Genomic DNA, 17,111 nt, shown 5'->3' on the forward strand with positions numbered 1-17,111 from the left:
ACAGTAAGCCTGGTCATTTCGTGGCTTGTACTTCTAGTTTGTACAGTTTTAACATCTTTCCATTCCACTGTCCTATTGTCTATCATGTCGAAATCCATGGGAGATTTGTCCATGTTTCAGAAATTTGCCAATGCAAACTGGTGTTTCTGCCGATTTCATAAAATAAACTAGTGAAAACTTACAACTTTATGATCAAGATCTTTTGGTAGTTTCTGTGCAATTTTTGTTTTTTGGCATAATACCACATTTTTTCTGTTCAGAAAATGATTGCACCAGCTTAATGAAGTCTCAAAATCATCATTGAGGTCTGGGTGTAACTTGGCCCACTGCAGTGCAAATGTTCTTATTTTATTTCGGGTGACTATGTAACAATCTTGCCTCTGTTCACATACCTATTCTGCAATGTGATTTTCCAACTTTGGCCAACAAGTGATTTCATTTCTCAAAGAATATTGCCTTTTTGGTATGTTTCTTCTTTCTTCCTCCAACAACTTCTCATGCACATCAAATTTTCTTGCAGCAGCGCAGTTGATGGTTTTCTTGGCCATTTCTATTACTTTCAACTTAAAGCTCGCTTCATATTTTCATCACATGCTCCGTTGTGTTGATGAATCCTCCATGATAGCAATCACCTCCAGCCAATGCCCAGCAGATCAATCCGTGTGATCTATGTGGGGGGGTGGGGGGGGTCAATGTATATGCGGTCAACGGCCCATCTCAGGCATCACGAGCTTTGGGGGTCGACTTATATGCTGGTCAACAGGGCAGCTCAGGCAGCCAGAAAATTTAAGACATACCCTTAAAATGAGGCTGAAAAAATGGGGTTGATTTATACACCAGTCGACTTGTTCACCGAAATAAATATATGGTAGTTCTCAACTTTCTTTCTCTCTAAATAATAGGGTTACATTTCTGAACTGTAATTCATTCCAAAGTCTGTGAACAGTTGGAATCAATGCACACACCATCTCTATCATCTCATCTTTCAAAACTTTGGGTTGGAGGTCACAACATCCTGGGATTTATTAGTTTTCATATCAATTATTCTGTTTAATGCCTTTTTAAGTAATGTAAGGAATGCTAGTTTTATTCAGCTCCTTATTCGCTCTCGACCTGCTGTTCTTCCCTCTCTCTGGGAGATATTCTGTATCTTCTATGTTCTTGTGAGAACAAATACAAATATTTGTTTCCTCATTTATTCACCAATAAAATTTCTCCTGTCTCAGTTTTAAAGGGACCTGGATAAACTTTTGATAATCTTTTGTAGGATGAATCTTTTGGGAAGAATGGCCTGTTCTTTAAATGTATTAGCCAGTTTGATTGTACGTATCTTTGGCTTGGCTTCGCGGACGAAGATTTATGGAGGGGGTAAAAAAAAGTCCACGTCAGCTGCAGGCTCGTTTGTGGCTGACAAGTCCGATGCGGGACAGGCAGACACGATTGCAGCGGTTGCAGGGGAAAATTGGTTGGTTGGGGTTGGGTGTTGGGTTTTTCCTCCTTTGCCTTTTGTCAGTGAGGTGGGCTCTGCGGTCTTCTTCAAAGGAGGTTGCTGCCCGCCAAACTGTGAGGCGCCAAGATGCACGGTTTGAGGCGTTATCAGCCCACTGGCGGTGGTCAATGTGGCAGGCACCAAGAGATTTCTTTAGGCAGTCCTTGTACCTTTTCTTTGGTGCACCTCTGTCACGGTGGCCAGTGGAGAGCTCGCCATATAACACGATCTTGGGAAGGCGATGGTCCTCCATTCTGGAGACGTGACCCATCCAGCGCAGCTGGATCTTCAGCAGCGTGGACTCGATGCTGTCGACCTCTGCCATCTCGAGTACTTCGACGTTAGGGATGTAAGCGCTCCAATGGATGTTGAGGATGGAGCGGAGACAACGCTGGTGGAAGCGTTCTAGGAGCTGTAGGTGGTGCCGGTAGAGGACCCATGATTCGGAGCCGAACAGGAGTGTGGGTATGACAACGGCTCTGTATACGCTTATCTTTGTGAGGTTTTTCAGTTGGTTGTTTTTCCAGACTCTTTATATTACAACATATATTACAACATAAACAAGCAATACTTAAAGTATCCTCAAAATTCACTTTCTGGGTAGATAATCAATATTAGAGGATCCTTTTGCCTTGATGATACCAATCTGTGCCTAAACATACTGGACTAATGTATTCTTCAAGAGAGATGGAACAATTATTATTTTTTTGTCATTTGCCTAACTGATCTGAAAAATACACATGTTTGAACGTTACAAAAGTTGCACTGAAGCTTGTGTCTATTCCAATATTGATCATAAGTAATTAAAAATAAGAGAAGTCTCAAATTTAGTCATTTTAGGTAAAATCATACAGAGAAAGGTTGAGCAGCCTGGGGCTTTTTTCTCTGGAGTGTAGAAGATTGAGGGGGGATTTGATGGAGGTGTTAGAGATTTTAAAAGGGACAGAGAGAGTCAACGTGGATAGGCTTTTTCAATTAAGAGTGGGGGATATTCAAACCAGAGGCCATGGTTTGAGATTGCAGGGGAAAAATTATAAGGGGAACATGAGGTGGTTGGGATGTGGAATAAGCTTCCGGCAGAGGTGGTTGAAGCAAGGACATTATTTACATTTAAGGAAAGACTGGATAATTACATGGAAGGGAGAGGATTGGAGGAGTATGGACAAGGTGCTGGTCAGTGGGACTAGGAGGGTGGGGATTTGTTCCGGCATGGACTAGTAGGGCCAAACTGACCTGTTCTGTGCTGTATATGGTTATATGGTTACCAAACATACATTTTTCCAAAGATCGAATTTGATAATAAAGAAATAAAGAATTCTTATCAATACCAAAATCTTCCCTCATCTGATTAAAAGATAAAAACTTACCCTCTTTAAAACAATCTCCCAAATTTTTCACACCTTTAAATCTCCAATGCAATAAACTTTGATTATGTATTGAAGAAGAAATAAGTTGATTATTATACAACGGAGTCAAAGCCAATAATTTACCCCTCGAGCCCATCATTTTATTTTTCTTTATGCATAACTTTTTAGTATAGGCACATTATATTGTTGTAACAAATTTATATTCCACCTAAACAAAAATTGATGTATTTCAAATTCAGAAATGCTTGCCATCTCAATTTTAGCCCAACTAGGAGGTCATACCAAATCCATCAATGAACTAATAAATTTAAGTTGGGCTGCCTCATAATAATTTTGAAAATGTGGTAAACATTTTCTCATATGAAGGTACCAGAGAAGGGTTATATTTCATTTATGTATCAAATATTACAGGATGGTATGAAAAAAAAGGGTTGGGGTAGATCTAAAATTAAATGGGAAGTGGATATTGGTTTTACTTTTTCTGAAGAGGATCGGTTAGATATCTGTTATGATAGTATAACTAGATTGATAAATGCACATTATGCAATGATTAATTACAATTTTTTACATCAATTATATTTGATACCTGAAAAATTAAAAAAATATGGTTTTAATGAATCAGATTTGTGTTTTAGATGTGGTGATACAGTTAGAACTTTTTTTCATGCTGTTTGGTCATGTATACATATACAATCTTTTTGGAAGAAAATTCAATCGTTTTTAGAATATCTGTATAAGATTAAAATAGTTTTAGATCCAAAGTATTTTTATTGGGTAGTTTGCAACCTTTGAAAGGCTTGGGATTAGCTTGCTTTTGTATATTTAGCTTTATCTGTAGCGAAAAAATGTATTGCTAGTATGTGGAAAGATACAAATATGATTGATATTAATAGATGGCATAATGAGATGAGATATTGTTTAATAATGGAAAAAATTACATATGTTTCACATGATAATTATCATTTTAATTAATAAGTGGCTGTTATACTCAGAATATTTACATTTCAATTTATATTGATTAGATTTTAATATCTATATTTAACTTTTTAAAATATTCTTTCTTCTTTCTTTTTTTCTGGCTCTCCTTAGGAGAGTTGGCTGAAGGGGGGGGGTTTCATTTCTTTTTTTTCTATATATATAAAAAAAATGTTCATATTCATGTTTAATTGCTGTATATGTCATATATTATTTGTTTTTTGAACGAATAAATAAAGTTTAAAAAAAAGTAATTAAAAATGAGCTGTCGCTGAAGGTTACAATGCACCAGCAGAGTTTTGCACTGCAGTGCATCAATTAACATGGAGGTGCCAGATATATATTATAAGTTTTGATAGATACTCTACATGGAACTGCTACATGGAAGTCTGCAGATGCTGTGATTGAAGTAAAAACACAATGAAATGCTGGAGGAACTCAGCTGGTCTTTCAGTGTCCACAGGAGGTAAAGATATATATTGCTGATGCTTCAAGCCTGAGGCTTCTTCAAGGAATAAGCAGAATTAGCAAAAAAACAGGAAAGTTTCAGAATATGGACAATGCTGGCTGGTAGTGTCCAGACCAACAAAAAGTGTTAATTGGATATATAAAGGGAGAGATGAGAATTGATTATGTCTGTGCAAAAGGAGGCAGGGAAAAGGGAAAGAAACAGAGCAGGGAGAAGGCAATGGTGGATTAACCATTAGACTGAGTAGGCTGAAGCCTCAGGGCCCAGAAGGTAAGGGGGCCCATCACAATCATTGGTACACAAATGCAACTACTGGCTAATATTGGCTCATGTTGCTCTTGAGTCCACCCGTTAATCAAAGCTCACGGAAGTACCACATTCACCTGACTATGTATCAATGCCATAATTTAATGAGGTATACTCCCATTTTACAAATTACTTGATCATCGACTCAAACACGTAAATGTTTTGCCAACACACATCAGTATCAGTTGCTGTACAGAGTAGATTATGTCAACACCAAATTCTGATCTCTAAACTCCAAATTGATTAAAGTGCTTTCATTCAGAGTCAGTTACTATATAGTATCCAAAATGCCAAACCAGATTCAAAAAATCTGGGGCACTTGGTCTTTTGAAAAGTGACTGGGGCGAACATCACAGAACACCAAACAGTGCATCGGCCAGTTTCAAGGCTGCCAGAAATATGCAGGAACTCCATGGTGAGAATGCACCTTATCTCCGCTGAAGGCGCAGCCATGACTCAGAAGTGACTTAAGGAACATGCAATGGTGTTCTCTAAAACCCCGACTGGCAGTGGTGGGAGCATTGCTGCAAGGTAGGGGAGTCGTACTGGCCTCATCAACACAGAAGGTGGGTATCCACATCCTGAAGACCAGCCGCTGTCTGAGAGCGAGGAACTGGGGTGAGCTCTGGGGAATTCCATGGGCAGTTACATGGGGCTGTGCCCTTCACCTGTGCAAAGCTTTGCACCAATGGCTTGGCATGCGTCTGGGTGGGTGGCCCATGAATGCCCCCCTTGATGCCGGCCATGCTGTAGGGTAAATATTGTTTAATTTTAAGCTTCTTCCCTGCTGCCATAATCAATGAACAAAATACACAGCCTTACTTTTTGTGCACTAGTATTTTTATTTTTATTTTTTATATTATTGTTGTGGATCAAAATACGAAGGTTTGCACTATGACGCTGCCATAAAACACCGAATTTTGTAACTTGTTCATGACAATAAATTTTGATTCCGCTTCTGAAGATATTCCTCCCCTCCTCCAACCAAACACCAACTGGCGTATTCCCAGCACATAAATGATGGATAAATTTAGAATATATGAGGGCAACACACCCAAAGGCTAATAAATGGAACAATTTCACTTTATTCTATTCAATGAAGGGTGGGGACCATGGGGCAGGGGGAAAAAGTCAGGGGGAGCCTTACTAAAGTTCAGCCTAGGGTCCAGGTGGGAGTTAATCCACCACTGGGAAGGTAATGGGGAAAAAGTGAGAGGGGAGTTTTAACAAAACCCAGAGAAATTGAGATTAATGCTGTCCGGTTGGAGGGTTCCCAGTTGGAAGATGAGGTGTTGTTCCTCCAATTTGCGGCTGGTCACAGTCTGGCAGTACATGAGACCATGGACAGACATATCAGCAAGGGAATGGGATGGGGAATTGAAATAGGTGACCACTGGGAGATCTTTAACTGCAGTCATTTACCCAATATGCACACAATTTAAAGAATACACTCACTTGTTCTTGTAATGGAAGATTCTAACCTGTTTTTTTAAACTTGCAGCTCTGGGTTCTGCAAGGCTGAGAACCTGCTTGTGTTTTAGAATCAGCAGACATAAGCAAAATTCCACCAAGGGGCCAGAGATGCTGTTATCTGATGAAAGGACATCTGTGTACCAAGAACATTTAATCTTCCTGCTTGTTTTGGTCACAGACTGTCAGAGGCCTAGCCTTGATGCAAAATAAACCATTGTATTCAAAGTGATAAGCTGAAAATTATGTTATTCGTTAGAAGCCTAGCATGCTAGCTTGCTTGCTTATCTTTCTTGCTGTGCTGGGAGTAGGTGCTTGGGTAAGCAGTTTTTGGGCAATATAAGTCATGGTCCCGCTGCTGAAGTTTGAGGCTCTCTGAGAGGTGGCAACATCTCTCAGCAAGAAGAAGAAGAACTTCTGGAGTCCAGCCAACGTCCCGGTCAGGGGAGGTGGAGAAGCTGCTACCGGCGCCCTGACAACCAACTACAAGTGTGCAGTCGTTGCCTCGCTTCGGCAGTTGGGACCAGTCCAAGCGTTGATAAGTATAGTTGGGAAGGCCTTGCATATTGTAGTTTGAAATCAGCTTTTGAATTTGTAATAAACATTTGTATAAACTGAACTGCTCTCGGTGTGTGTGTCTATTTTCTTTCGGTAGCTCAAACACTGTGACCAATCTAAAACGAACAAAATGAGAGGTATAAGTTTACCCAAGACAGTTCTTCAGTACAAATTCTGTTTATCCCTTGAAAAAGGGCTCAGGGCCAAAAGGTCCTATGCTTGCTGAAAGACCGCCTGAGTTCCTCTCGCATTTCAGTGTGCTTTTGATAGATAAATGACATGATTGTAAGTTTTCGATATACTCATGATACATATATTTGTGAAATACAATATTTGAAGGTTTTTGCTAAACTAAAGGAGAATAAGGCCCAGATGTTCTACTCAGTCAAAGAATATCCCTAATGGCTCTCAGTCTATGATCTCGAGGGTTGGAAATGAACGACGTTCTTTCCTCTGGTGGTTAAACTTCCAGTTGGTGTTGTAAGATAAAAGGGGGAACACAGCTGTACAAGTGTCAGTTAATTATTTTTGTATCACATGGGAAATTTAAACAATTTAGTTTACTGAAGAAAGATTGCTCAATATAGTAAGTTAGATTGGATACACAGGTAAAACTTTATTCTTAGTTTTGTTGATCACTGAGAAAAGATCTCAGAGTAAGACTCCAGTTGACCTACTGTGAATTACAATTTCTCCATACCCATTCTAATATGGAAAGCCTTTCTTTGGCAATGGGATATTTTGCCTAAAGTTTCTTTGATGCTCTGTATGGTTTTGAGGAATTACATAAAAAACAACATTAGTTTGTTTTGAAATTATGTTTTAAATAACAAGGCCAAAACAGAACAAATTAGTTAAACATTGCAATATATATTTTCAGCATTTACAATTTATTTCAAATATACTTCAAAAATTCCATTTATCTCTTTCATCTTGATTGATATCTTTGCCTTTGCAATATATGTTTTCAGCATTTACAAAGGCAAAGTTATCAATCAAGGTGAAAGAGACAAATAGCATTTTTGAAGTATATCCCTTCATGTGCTAATCTCTCCCCAGCACATTTTCAACATTTTCCCTCTTTAAACCACTTAACTGAATGTTGCTGGGCATAGATTAATGGTTGCTGAGAAATTTAAGTCAAGCAGTTAATTAAGTCTGGAATTACAAATGTTAGATAAGAGATGAGAGAATGAGTTTCTTGTCATATGCATAATACATATGAACCAAAATTCTTACTTGCTGTTGCCGAACCAGTACTTCATAAAAAACTTGAATAGTATGCATTAACTTATAAAGATATAATAAATACAAAAGATAGATAGATAATCCTATAGACCAGTGGTTTTCAAACTTTTTCTTTCCACTCACATACCATCCATAGGTGTTCTGTGATTAGTAAGGGATTACTGAAGGTGGTATGTGAGTGGGGAAAAAAAGGTTGAGAATCACTGCTTTAGACCCAATTGTTACTGAAAAATTGTCATTGGCCCATTTCCTTTGTAGTTATGAAACCATGCGCATAATGAGTCAATTAGGTATGATTAAAACAGTGGACTTCAATTTTTTTCTTTCCACTCACATACCACCTGAAGTAATCCCTTACTAATCACCTATGGCTTAGAGATTACTTTAGGTGGGAAGTGAATGGAAAGAAAAAGTTTGAAAACCTCTGATATAGACAGTTCATTTTGTGCTGTCAGAGTATTCGACAGTTAGTGTAACTAAGGGAGGTTCAAGAGACTGATAACTATTGGATAGAAACCATTCTTGAACCTAGAGGTTCAGGTCTTCAGGCTTCTGTACCTTCTACCCAAAGGTAAAAATGATAAAAGGTTGAGACAGCGCCTTACATAGATGTCTTCAATGGATGGGAGATTAGAGTCTTTGATGGATCTCACTATGTTTGCTATCTTCTTCATCCTTCTGAGTTCCTGGGCACTTGAATTACCAACCAGACTGTGATGTCAGAATACTTTCCACAGTGCACCTGTAGAAGTTTGATAGAGTATTTGATGTCATTCCAAATCTCCTCAGACTTCTTGGAAAGTAATTAGTTTTATAAATGAAATTGTAAATACAGAATTATTCCATAAAGTCTATTTGTTTTATGACTATCTTTCCCTCAGAGAGGGAATTCTGCCATTCATACCTGATTTGGCCTATAGGTGACTCTAGCTGATCACACCTTAGCAAATTTCAGAGAGTCGAATAAGCTACTCATTACAGGAACGGACTATTACAGTTATAACTAATATAACTGCCATCCTTGCAGTAGTATTCACATTCATTAATGAATAAACAAAACTGTACTGGAGTACAGAATTTTTTTGAATAAAATTTTGTCAATCCTACTTTAGGGAGAACAGAAAGTGCTGGGAAAACTCAGCAAGCAAAGTGCAATAAACAAAACTGCTGGGGAAATTCATCACGTCACACAGCATCCTTAGAAAGAAAAGGGTAACCGATGTTTTGGGACTGAGCCCCTCGTCAAGCTATGAGCTAAAAACAGGCAGGTATCTGAATAAAGAGCAGGGGGAAGGAATGGTAATGAAACCTCTTGCCTCCTCTCCTGTCCTCTCCTCCCTTCCCCCCCCCACCCCCCACCTTTTTATTCAGGCCCCTGTCCTATACTTCGATGAAGGAAGAAAAAGTAAAACAAGGAAATCTGCAGACAACGTGGTTGAAGTAAAAGCATAATGCTGGGGATACTCAGCTGGTCAAACAGTGCCCTTTATGCACCAAAGATAAAAACACATAACCAACATTTTGGGCTGGAGTCCTTCATTAATACCTCCATAATTGTTTTTTTTCTTTCACAAAGAGCTCAGGTTTGAAACATTGGTTAGCCTTTGCATTATTTCGATACTGCCTGATCTGCTGTCTTACTCTAGCAATTTTGTGTGTTGTATTACAAACACAGCATCTGCAGACTTTCTTGCTTAACTCCATTCAACAGGCTAGGTAGCATCTTTGAAAAGATAAAGAAACAAAATTTTTCATTTAAGTTTTTAAATTTTAATTTTGTTAGGTTTAGGCATACAACACAGGCCCTTTTGGCCCATGAGCCATGCCACCCAATTAACCTACAATCCCTAGCACTTTTTGGAGGATGATAGGAAACTGGAGCTGCTGGGGAAAACCCACACAGACATGGGGAGAACTTACATCTTACGGGCAACACTGGATTGAAACTCCGATCCTGATCGCTGGCACTGTAAACTAACCACTATGCTAATCATAGAAGTATCAGAAGAGTCTTCATTCTGAAACAATAACAATGTTTTTCTTTGCACTGATGTTGCCCAGATTTTCAGCAAGTGCAAATTGTTCTAATTGTTCACCAGCACAATTCCAGAGGAAGCTAGAGACAGAGACATACTCAGCAGCTATGGCAGGGATTGCAGGCCATTATATCAGACAAAGTGAGGTTGAACACCATGAATGGTTGTGATGCTTCACTACCCAATGAGCTGAACATCTTCTATGTCCACTTTGAGAAGGAGAATCCCTGCAAGGGCTGAGCACCCTGTGATATCTGTCTCTGAGGCCAACGTCAGAAAATCATTCAAGAGGGTAAACCCTTGCAAGGCATCAGGCCCTGATAGTTTACCTGGAAGGGTACAGAAAATCTGTGCCAACCAACTAGCTGCAGTGTTCATGGGCATTTTCAATCACTCACTGCTGCATTTGGAGGTTCCCACCTGCTTAAAAAGAATATAAATTACCTTGGTGCCCTCGAAGAACAGAGTAAGTTACCTCAATAATGATCATACTGTAGCACTCGCATCTACTGTGATGAAATGCTTTGAGAGGTTAGTCTTGGCCAGAACTAACATGTACCTAAGTAAAGGGCGAAATCCACTGTAATTTGCCCACCATCATAATTGCTCCACAGTAGACGCAACATCATTGGCTCTCCACTCAGCTCTGAATCACCTAGACCAGAGCAAATCATACATATGGCTGCTCTTCAATGACTACAGCTCAGCCTTCCACACCATTATTCCTTCTGTGCTGGTCAATAAGCTCCAAACCCTGGCCCTCTGATCCCTACCTCTACAACTGCATCCTGTCCTTTCTCATTGGAAGACCTTAGTCAGTATGAATTGGAAACAACTTCTCCTCCTCACTGACGATCAACACAGCCGCACCTCAGGGATATGCGCTTAGTCCTCTGCTCTACTCACTCTACACCCATGACTGCATGGCTAGGCACAATTCCAATGCTATCTACTAATCTGCTGATAACACCACAGTGTCGGCAGAATTACAAATGGCAAAGACAAAGCGTACAGGAGGGAGATAGATCAACTAGTTGAGTGGTGTCACAACAACAACCTTGAACTCAACATTAGCAAAACCAAGGAGATGATTGTGGACTTCAGAAGGAAATCAGGAGAACATGAACCAGTCCTCATCAAGGGGTCAGCAGTGGAAAGGGTCAAGAACTTAAAATTCCTGGTGTCAACATCTCTGAGTATCTGTACAGGAGGCTCCATATCAATGCAATCATGAGGAAGGCTTGCCAGCGGATATAGTTTCTGAGAAGTTTGAGGAGATTCAGTATGCCACTGAAGACACTCAAAAACTTCTACAGATGTACCATGGAGAGCATTCTGGCTGGTTGCATCACTGCCTGGTATGTAGGTTCCTACGGTCAGGACAAGAAAAATCTCCAGAAGGTTGTTAACTTGGCCTACAGCATCACAGACACTAGTCTTCACTAATTGAGAACAATTATAAGAGGCAGTGTCTTAAGAAAGCAGCCTCTATCCAAGGACATCCACCCCACCCACATCCCCACCCAGGCCATGCCCTCTTCATTTGGCAACCTTCGGGAAAAAAGGTACAGGAGTCCAAAGAAGAGCATGCAGCAGCATAAAGGAGAGTTTCTTCCCCTCTGCCATCCAATTTCTGAATGAACAATGAACCACAGACACTGCCTTACTTTACCTTTTTATTTTTCTTGCACTATTTTTATTTATTTTGTAATGTGGTTTATATCAATGCTTGCACTGGGATGTTGCCACAAAACAACAAATTTTGTGATATGTTCATAACAATAAATTCTGATTTGCAATAAATGGCTGTTTCAGCTGATTATTTACATTTTTATTGGTTAGAGATAGCCCTGCCATTAACCTTAAAGTGTGCTGTTTGGCGTGTTCCATTAGTAACAAATGGAAAAGATTCAGAAAATAAAATAAAATGCATTGAACTGAATAAAGGTGGCATGAATGTTTGGAAAAAGAATTATTTGTGAATTACCGTATATACTAGTAGAATTGTTGATACCGTGTAATAGTCGACCCCCCCCCTTTTTTTTGGCCTAAAAATTGGATGTTTTTCCATATGACCTGTGTGAAAGTCAACCCCCCCCCAAACTATTTTTGGCCTCAGCTGCTCACCCATCCAAACTCCTAGCTGCCTGCCCATCTGAACTCCTAACTGTGCATCCTCCCCCCCCCCCACTGTCCACCCATCCAAACTTCTGACCTCGAATCCTTGCCCCAATGCCCACCCATCTAAATTCCCAATCGCAGATCCTCGCCCCAGCTCCCACCCATCCAAACTCCAGACCGTGGATCCTCGTCTCAGCCATCAATGCATCTGAGCCACTGATGCCCAGACTATGAACTTGCCACCCAGTCCTGGCCATCCGAGCTCCTGGTGCCTAGAAGGATGCATGCACTTATGAGGTCAAAAGTTTGGCCTGTGTAAAAGTTGACTCCCCTTTTTTGCCCCAAAAAAGTAGTCCAAAAATTTGAAGATTACACTCATATATACAGTACTTCTTTAATTTGTTCTATTAACTATTCTTTCAATGAAAAGAACAACAGTTTTACATAGTCATAGGCCAAGGTTACACAACAATGATATTTATACAGGAGTTAGTTGAAAGAAAGTTTACTTTGATGGTTAATGTTTTTGTACCACATCAGTGCAAAGAGATTAATCATTAATTTATCTCCTAGCCAGTATTTGTGGTCAGGACTGATTTTCCACTCTTCCAGGTAGTTGGTGAGGCCAGTGCGGGATCTACAATGCTGCCATTGGTGGTCCAGGTTGTGCTTGACAGGCTGTGCATCAGCATATTCCTAAAAATGAAACTCTGGTTCTCAGTGCCTGTGGAATGTTCTTTCTCCTTTTCGATCTGTCACTGGTCACAAATTGCAGATGATATGAAGAATGGGTTGTGAGGAAAAAACAGAGAGGTTGCAGAGAGACTTGGATAGATTGGAAGAGTGGGCAAAGAGGTGGCAAATGAAATACATAGTTGGAAAGTGTAGGGTCATGCACTTTGGTCAAAGGAATAAAAGGGAAGACTATTATTTGGATGGAGAGAAATTTTAAAAGTCAGAGGTGCAAAGGGACTTGGGAGTCCTCGAGGAGGATACCCTAAAGGCTAACTTCCAGGTTGAGTCAGTGGTGAAGAAGGTGAATGCAATGTCAGGATTCATATCTAGAGGAATAGGATATAAGAGCAGGGCTGTGATGTTAAGGATTTATAAGGCACTGGTGAGGCCTCACTTGGAGTATGGGGTATAGTTTTGGATTCCTTATTTAAGAAAGGATGGGCTGGCATTGGAGATGGTTCAGAGAAGAATGATTCCTGGAATGAAGGGATTAGCATACGAAGAATATGATGGCTCTTTGACTGTACTCCTTGGAGTCCAGAAAAATCAGCGGGGGTGGGGATTTCGATTTTTGAAAGGTTTGGACAGAGTCGATGTGGCAAAGTTGTTTTCCATGGAGTCTAGGACAAGAGGGCACAACTTCAGGATTGAAGGGCCCCATTTAAAATAGAGATGCAGAAGAATTTCTTTAGTCAGAGTGGTGAACCTCTGGAATTTTCTACCACAGGAGTCTGTGGAGGCCAGATTGTTGAGTATATTTAATGCAGAGATTGACAGGTATCCAAATAGTCAAGGTATCAGAGGTTATGGGGAAGTTAAGGAAGGAGAATTGGGCTGAATGAGACAATGAATCAATCAGTCTATGGACGGATTGGCAAAGTAGACTCTTATGGTCTTATGGATTTATGTTTTTCAAGGTTCTTTCTGAACACCTTTTCAAATACTTATTAAATGTAAATCATAGGAGTGATTGAAAAGGGAAAGAGCATTCCAGGAGCCCTGAGAATGTGAATTTCTTCAACAGAAATGTGCTGAAGCTGAGAAAATAAATAACATTTTCTCTGCCTTCCTGGGAGTCTCTTGTTCTGATAAAGCTTGGAATAGAATGCCTGTTTCAGGTGTCTTATGTTAAGGGCCACCTGAATGGAAATTGAGCCTCAGTATTGAGGAAGGACATATGATACATTGGTTTGTCTGTAAATTTAGAAGATTTTGTGGAGACCGCATTTGTGGTCCAATACTTGCAAGAAGGCAGAAATCTTGGGGGTGGATTGAGTCTTGAGCTCTTCAGTATGCAGCCAAAGACTATAGTGGTAATCTTGAGAAGATGGTGAATTTCATCACCAATTCTACATGTCATTAACATCAGCATCTCAAGTTTAGAATAGCACAAGTACTGGTCTTCAGGAACAATAAAAGCATTGGCTGAATTAAATTGAGGAGCCCAGTTACCATTGCAGCTAGTGCAATGCTATTACAGTACCAGCAATCCAAGTTGGAATCTGGTGCTGTCTTTAAGGAGTTTGTATATTCTTCCCATGTTCTGCGTGGGGTTTTCCCGAGTGCTCTGTTTTCCTCCCACTCTCCAAAAACATACGGGATTGGTAGGTTCATTGGGAGTAATTGGGTGGCATAGGTGTCAATGGCCACAATCAGCTTCTACTGCGTTGTAATTTTTTTTACATTTAAATAACCCATTGTAATTGATAAAAACTGTGTTGTCACCAGGATAACAATGTTTTGGGGATTATTCACCAACTATAATATTAAGGAAGTAAAATTATTTGTAGTTAATCAATGTTGCAAAATTCATTGATCTTTGTCCATAGCCCATCATACTGAGCACTCTGGTATAATCAGCAATGATAGTTGTTCCCTTGAGAAATAAATAAAGGTTATTTGATTTTTTTGGTTCCTACATACAGGTGGTCATGGCTACATGACTAACTCTCTTTTTAAAAAATGGCTCGTGGCTGAGAGGAAACCATGCCCAAAATGGTGATACATAATAACAAGCTATTGACTTGGCTATCAGTCATTGAGAATCCATCTGAACCAGATTCGAAAGAATGTCTACCAAGTTATCTTTCTGATCACTAAAATAGATATTCATGTTATTTTCACATGTAGTTTACAGAAATTGTAAGATGTGGTTTCCACATTTTAACAAGGACTAAATTTTTTCGGCTTATTCAACACATGCTTGTGTGTGAATCACAAAAAGTTGGTTTGCAGGTGCAGCAGGCTATCAAGAAGGCAAATGGAATGTTGGCCTTCATTGCTAGAGGGATTGAATTTAGGAACTGGAAGGCTATGCTGCAACTTTACAAGGTACCAGTGAGGCCACATCTGGAGTACTGCATGCAGTTCTGGTCTCCTTCCTTGAGGAAGGAAGGCTTTGGAAGTATTTTAAAGAAGGTTAACCAGGGTGAATCCAGAAATGAGAGGGTTAGCCTATGAGGAGAGATTGAGTCATGTGGGACTGTACTCACTGAAATATAGAAGAATAAGAGGGGATCTTAAAAAACAAATAGAAGTATGATAGTGGTTGGTAAGTTGTTTCCATTGGTGGGGGAGACTAGAACGAGGGGACAGCCTCAAGATTCAGGATAGTCGACTTAGGATGGAGATAAGGAGAAACTGCTTTTCCCAGGTTGGTAAATCTATGGAATTCACTGCCCATTGACGCAGTGTAGGCTACCTCAGTAGATATATTTAAGATAAGGTTGGATAGATTTTTACATAGTAAAGGAATTAAGGGATATGGGAAAAATGAAAATAGGTAGAGATGAGCCTATTATCAGATCATTGAATGGCCGACTCCTGCTCCTATTTCTTATGTTCTTATGCATGTTTTCACAGGTACATGATAGGTACCAGATAACAGAAACCTCATTTTTTGTTGTTGTTAGATGTAGCTGAATTTTATGTGCAAAAAATGATTTGATGTAATCTGACTGAACCTCAATTCCATTTTGGCATTTAGCAGTTACATGAAAGTTAGGTAATTGTAAACATGTTACGTTGGACACATATCCATTGTGGCGTTGTTTATTTTGAATTGTTACCTTCTGATTTTGCTTTCTCCTCCTTTTGACTCCTTGTATAAGTTTCTTTACCCCACAATTTTAATTTAAAGCCTCCCAATAACTTGAGCATATTCTCCCTCCTATCAATGTAACCTATCCTGCTTCACCAGATCTACTCAAATATCTCAGGAATTTAAACCTCTCCTTCCTACTCTTCCTCTCCAAACTTGCATGTCATGTTCCTATAAACACTGGAGGAGAAGACCAGTGTTTGTTTATCTCTGCAGTTCAGGAGTAATAGTTATCTTAAATATGTAGGTTTAAGAGAGGAAAACAAGCTTAATTTCTGCCTCCTGATTACTTCCGATGTCTGTTTCATGGACAACGCTGCAAATAAGTTAACTTTACATCTTTTGTCTCTTTGGCTTGGCTTCGCGGACGAAGATTTATGGAGGGGGTAAAAAGTCCACGTCAGCTGCAGGCTCGTTTGTGGCTGACCAGTCCGATGCGGGACAGGCAGACACGATTGCAGCGGTTGCAAGGGAAAATTGGTTGGTTGGGGTTGGGTGTTGGGTTTTTCCTCCTTTGCCTTTTGTCAGTGAGGTGGGCTCTGCGGTCTTCTTCAAAGGAGGCTGCTGCCCGCCAAACTGTGAGGCGCCAAGATGCACGGTTTGGGGCGTTATCAGCCCACTGGCGGTGGTCAATGTGGCAGGCACCAAGAGATTTCTTTAGGCAGTCCTTGTACCTTTTCTTTGGTGCACCTCTGTCACGGTGGCCAGTGGAGAGCTCGCCATATAATACGATCTTGGGAAGGCGATGGTCCTCCATTCTGGAGACGTGACCCATCCAGCGCAGCTGGATCTTCAGCAGCGTGGACTCGATGCTGTCGACCTCTGCCATCTCGAGTACCTCGACGTTAGGGGTGTGAGCGCTCCAATGGATGTTGAGGATGGAGCGGAGACAACGCTGGTGGAAGCGTTCTAGGAGCCGTAGGTGGTGCCGGTAGAGGACCCATGATTCGGAGCCGAACAGGAGTGTGGGTATGACAACGGCTCTGTATACGCTTATCTTTGTGAGGTTTTTCAACTAACTTTACATATTTATTTATTTAATGACATAAAAATATAATACAGAAAAATATACAGAGAAAACAGATGAACCAGAAATGAAAACAAAGCTTGTTTGCACGTTCATACTGTAATATATTAAAATATAGTTATTGTCCAATTTTAGGAATAGATCTGATCCCACAACTTGCGTCTTTTATTCTCCATTCTCTGACGCAATCCACTAGAATCTAATGCTTAC

The sequence above is a fragment of the Narcine bancroftii genome, chromosome 9 (assembly GCF_036971445.1).
Source record: "Narcine bancroftii isolate sNarBan1 chromosome 9, sNarBan1.hap1, whole genome shotgun sequence".
Classification (NCBI taxonomy): Eukaryota; Metazoa; Chordata; class Chondrichthyes; order Torpediniformes; family Narcinidae; genus Narcine; species Narcine bancroftii.